Raw genomic sequence first — 6000 nt, 5'->3', positions numbered from 1 at the left:
GTAATTCCAACGGAATCCGATTTTGCAAAACATCAACAATAGGCGGTTGAAGTGTTCAGTGATTATGGGCAGAGGGATTTATTTTTTCGTATGCATGTGCCACACTGCCGTCGTACTGTGTGTGTGACGCACATCCAGACACCCACATCATATCCCAGTCAACAGGGATATGGGAAGAAGCATACAAACAGTGGTGCACTCTTGTATAATGTTTTGTTCGCTAGAGATGAATTTTTAATCCCGGATTATAAAAAGACAGTTTACAGGCAGCTGTCTGTCCTGGTTGGAAAGAAGACAATTTCAGAGTTCACAGGAAACATCTTGTTCAGGTTCTTACAGTGCTGTTTATTTAAATTATTCACAATCCTGGATTTTGCCTGGAGTTTTTTTTTTTTTTTGGTGTCAGGATCAAAGGAATGTACCCAACTGTAAATTGCGTTTTTGCTATGACGCCAAAACGATTTTAGAAAATGACTCACTAGCCTTTAGGCTCTTGGTCAATCCAAGAATGAATGGTAGGGATAATGCCTAATACATTTTTTTTTTGACAAACTTCCCCTGAACCTTTAAAGACAAAGCAAATATATGCACAGACGTTTCCAGAACATTTGAATTTGGAACGATCTGTTCATATCCACCAAAGAAATTAGGGTTGCAGTTTAAGGACCTACTGAGAATCCAAGAAAATATGTTGAAAATATAAGTCTCGATTGTTTATAGTGCACACCATCTCTTATATAGAGTAACACCTATACAATCCTAGCCTAGTGTTTTTTTTTTCTTATTCAATTAGTAATCAAACTTTATTTTTAAGGCCCCTATTTTGTTGAAGAGCTGTTAGTAACTAGAATACCAAAATGTTAACATATTTCATAGTTTGCTAAATATAAGTGATGGGGGTGATTTTGGTAGAGTAGCACATTAACTAGGACTATGATCTATAAACATAGTGAAAACGGCCATCCACCTTGCACATAGACCAGCTGGGATCTCTCAACAAAAGAGTCACAGCCAGCTCCCTAAAGTGTTTCTTAATTGTAAATTTACGCACTTGCTTTCACCTCAGAGCAATGTCCTTATAATCCTTCACCATAAAGTGACAAGCTATGTACACGGGGGCTTGACCAAGTAGGAAGCTCGTTAAATAATTAGAACGAAGGATCTGATGAGTTCTTTCCCATAATGGTTTGAAATGTGAGGGGTTTCAGCTGGAAGGAAATGCAGTCATGAGAAATGGGGACTGTTGCAGTTAAAGTCAATGAAGAAAGAATAAGCACGGCCAGGCACACGCACGATCTCAGCCATGCAACTAATACTATTATTGCATAAAGGGTCTACACCCAAACTGGATCTACATTTTAGCAGGTCTGCTATTGACTCCACTGTAATAAAACAGAAAACAATTACATTTGAGTATCATTCTTGTATGTTTAGCCCAGGGGTATTTAAGCACTGTGGCATGAAAATGATCCAGGTGTAGCATGTATCACAAATAAGAACCAATATTACATTCCACAGAACACAGGGAGAGAAGAATCCCATTACTCTGTCAGTTTCTGCTGGTTTCATTAGCCTACCCTTGGAGGCTAGAGCATGCACTCCTAAGTAATTGGCAGGCCAGTACTGCCCTTGATTTGGGCCAGTCAGCTGTGCTAGTGTAGACCTGCTCGCTAGTTAGCCAGGAATGAGTCCTGGCTAAGCCATAGCAATGGTTCCATTCTACTACACAGCACAAAATAAAAGGCAATGCGTGGATTTTGTCAAATGCAAATGAGATAATGGGATTACATCTTTTCAGTCCAGCTTTTCACACACAGATGCATCTCACAGCGCAGAGTGCACCACTATTCAAAATGTTTTGTTTGAAGCAACAAACAATTACGCTGGCATGAAGGCACTAGCCATGACGTTTGTCTTCTTGATTTCTTCATTTCCAAACTGTACAGGGTCCTCACAAGCTTGTAATGTTCTGCAACCAGAGCTCGAGTTCAGCTTCATTTTTGAGCTGCCTTTCTTCCCTGAAATCAAAAGGCGCTTGCATGTTTACAAACATACTTCTCGCTTTGTGAGAATGGATGCTCTTACGCAGAAACATTGGCATGGTTCAGTAAATCAATGTGATCATATCTCAGTTCTTTAACACAGAGTAACTCAAGCTCAGTTCAACAATACAGCATCTCATTTGTTTTATACACGCCTAAGGACTCTAACCCCAAGGACTTTATCGAATTCAAATTCATGATGTCTTCATTCAAGTCAAAATAGTATTTCATGTTTGCTCTCTGCAGTTTGATGCAATGGGTTTACATCACTGGGGACTCCCAATGCTCTGGCTTCTCTTGGGCATTGAAGAGTTAGCCCTGGTCAGTGGCAGTTTGTAAGTGGTTCTTTTTAGTTCACTTGGTAAAATCATCTGGACTCAGAACGCTCTTTTGCTGAGTTTACAATACTCTAGTCAATGGCGCCAGAGTCTTTCTATAGTGGGGGGCGGGGGAGGGCTGGCGAGGGTGCAGCCCTTTACTTCAAATAAATATCTCACAAAATAAACAGTATAACTGCAACTAAACATTGTGTGCTGTAGAAGCAGCTTCCCCAACCCCTTCCCCCGCGCACACATTTCTTTTGTCAAAACATGAGGGGGGGGGGTCTTGTCTGTCCTGGCTGAATCTTATCAGTGCTTCAGGTTCCAAGAAATTTCAAAAAAGGGCTGAAGCATAGATCAGTCAGCAGCAGAATACAGTATACAGTAGGGACAACCCAAGACATGAGCTCAAGACAGATGTGCTACAAAACAGGAGTCTGGCTGCTGTTCCACGGCTCACTGTGGTCCTGAGACTGATGCTGCATTTCAGGGAATGCTTCTAATCAGTAGTGAAAGTGAATCTATTTTATATCTATTTTTTTAAATAAATTTTGACCTGTGCTTACTCTCTTTATCTAATTCTTTAGTAATTGTTATTTCATTTTTTTTTTTTTTTGTTATTATTATTGCTTGTGATGTGTTTGGCATGAGAAGCGCTTTGTACTGTAAATGGGAACTGTACTGTTGTGTACTTTGCAAGGTGATGTTATTCCAGGACAAAGCAGCTTTTGCTTGCATTCAGCAATCCTTGGCAAGCAACACTTTTCATTTGACATCCTGAAGATGTTTTTTTTTTTTTGTTTAAGCCAAAATAAGATCTCACAGGGACCAAAGAGACTTACTGTATTTAAGGGGTAAAAAAATAAAAATCCAGTGCATTCCACTTATAACAGTATTGGCACATGACTACTGCTGGCCAATCTATGAGATCCGGATCACAACACCAATGTTACAGGGCGGAGGGTGGGTACCAACTGGCGACACTGTGAACCACAAACAAGCATCTTCAACACAATGCAAAAGAGCCAGGCTCATCTGTATTCATGGTTTTAGAGCTTTTAACCTCATCTCCCCCACAGAGAACTGGACAAAATCTGTAACAGCTGTGTATGACACAACACTGACCATTACAATATGTGTGTGTGTGAGTGTGTGTGAGTGTGTGTGTGTGTGTGTGTGTGTGTGTGTGTGTGTGTGTGTGTGTGTGTGTGTGTGTGTGTGTGTGTGTGTGTGTGTGTGTGTGTGTGTGTGTGTGTGTGTGTGTGTGTGTTGAAAGACGCTTGTCCCATGCAATGCAAAGCAGAAATCTGGGTAGCATTTAATGGAAAGGGGAATTTGTTTGCTTCTGTTCTGAGAAGTGTCTTGCTCACCCTAGGCTTCAATTCTGATAATCAGGTGATTCCCTGAAGCAAGTTAATATAAAAACAAAAGAAAGAAAGTTACTCACTCTTTTTTCACCCGGGAATCCACCATTAACGAGTTATTACTGCTTTGCAGCTCTTGCCTAATGCTTGAGTTTCCAGGATTGAGAAACTGTATGTGGTCAACAATCAGAGCTAAGGCACCAATGTAAAGTTTGAGAGAATGGCTTCTGTATATGGTTTGCAAGCTGTGTCCCTATGTTAAGCTATGTTTCGGTAGCAAAATATATGAAAGGAACACCAAATCCCAGATTTTTCAGAGCTATTGTTCACCTGGGTCAGGGTCAATAGCTGTTTTTCAATTGCAATTCCATTTCCAATTCATTTTTAAAATCAACTCCAACCATCATTGATCAAAATTGCAATTCGCAGCACTCTGTTAAAAACAAGCTTCTCGCAGTAGCAACAAATTACTGGCATTGAAGTCCCTGTTAGTCAATTAAACTGGTTTCCAAATGAAAGCAGTCGAACAGTCATAGCAATTCATGCCTCTAAAACATGAATTCCAATTTCAATTCCTTCAAAAGGAATGCAAATTGGAACTGGGAATTGAATTGAAATCCAGGAATTGACCCCAACCGTCTTTTTCACCCTTGTTACGATACAGTTCTTTACTGTATGATCGCTCAGAGAGGCCCCTGGGCTCAGCCCTGAGTGTACACAGTTTTCTTAGAAAATGCTTTTCCTTCATCGGTTTCACATAAGCCGACGCACCTGTGTCCGATCATTTAGTCTGAAGTAGTTGTAAAGGTATACCAGTGAAGAATGTGCTGTTGCTTTAGGACAAACCTTCACCTATAGGACCTTGACAGCAATTGATCATGGCTGCTTTCCAAAGTGATCTGCAAGCCTGTTTCAATGGGAGGATGTAGGCACAGAGTTGGGTGTGGCTTCAGGGCGTTAGACACACAAGCCTCTGCAGTTGGGCAGGATACACACATTGTGTTCTGACGGACATTAATCCACGGACGTTTTATCCTCTACATTTATCTAACATCTTGTTTCTTCACTGTCCTATTTTATACAACGAGTGTTGCCTTGCATTGAATATGCATGACAATAGGAGTGCATCTCATTCCCATGGAAATAAGAGTGCATCTTATTCCCATGTCAATAGGAGTACATCTCATTCCCATGTCAATTGGAGTGCATCTTATTCCCATGTCAATAGGAGTGGGTCTCATTTCGGAATCTAGCTTGCATTCCTTCAAATCCAGTGTCAGAACAACCAGGCGAATCCCATTGTTCCAATTGCCACCACTTTACTAAGAAGATGAAGAGCTCAGTCTAAGGAATGCAATTCTCTGATCCCAGTCGTTACATTTAGTGTGAGTTAATGGAACATGCAGGGCTTTCCTTACCTATCTCAGCCAGAAATTGCTTCTGGGAGGTTGATTATCTGGCAGGAAAAATTAGCACAAGAAATGAATGTTGCAGCAACTTTGAATCAAGTGGTTGTTCTAGTCCTACTAATGCTTTTCTTTTAATTGCTCCATTAATTTGGTAATTATTTTTCTGCCTTCTTCTGATCCTTAGTAAATCTAGGAGTGGAGCCAAGGATTAAACTAGAAAAGAGGTTTATCACAAGCACACAGATAGTTTCATAGATAGAAGTAGAATGAGGTGTTTGGAGACTCAATGTGCTTTACTATAACAATCCTAACAACCTTATTGCCTTTTCTGAGGCATCTCCACAGGGTGTAATACAGTAATACCCAGGTATTGTTAATGGGGACTGCTCCCTTATGAATTGCTTTTTGTTGAGACTGATTCTGGGTGTACTAGCAGTTCACTATAAATTAAACACCTAGTTCTATAAAGGCAGGAAGGAAAGACTTTTGTTTGCAGATTTCAAGCAACATCCCATGGACCCATTTCAAACAGCAGTGGGGATTCTGTCCTGGCCAGATCCCAATCTAAATATCCCTTGCCCCAGCAAACTGATTTTGAAAGGATCCGTTCCCTATACAGGACAGTGTGTTATTCTTGAACACTGCGGGTCTCATTAGATCTAGGGAACCTGTCGACAAAGTTCCACTGCTAGCTGATCAATGCTGAACTGGGGTCACCTTCTGCCAATGTCGTGAGAAGCATAGCGTGGGAGAGCTTTGTGAGAGCCAAAGAACGAAGAGAAACAAGATCAGACAGGGCTCTCCTAATTAAACAGGCGTTTCACAGGCACCTGAACACGAACAACAACAAAAAAACAACACAATC

The sequence above is a fragment of the Polyodon spathula genome, chromosome 20 (genome assembly GCF_017654505.1).
Source record: "Polyodon spathula isolate WHYD16114869_AA chromosome 20, ASM1765450v1, whole genome shotgun sequence".
Taxonomy (NCBI): Eukaryota; Metazoa; Chordata; class Actinopteri; order Acipenseriformes; family Polyodontidae; genus Polyodon; species Polyodon spathula.
This window is presented reverse-complemented; position numbering follows the sequence as displayed.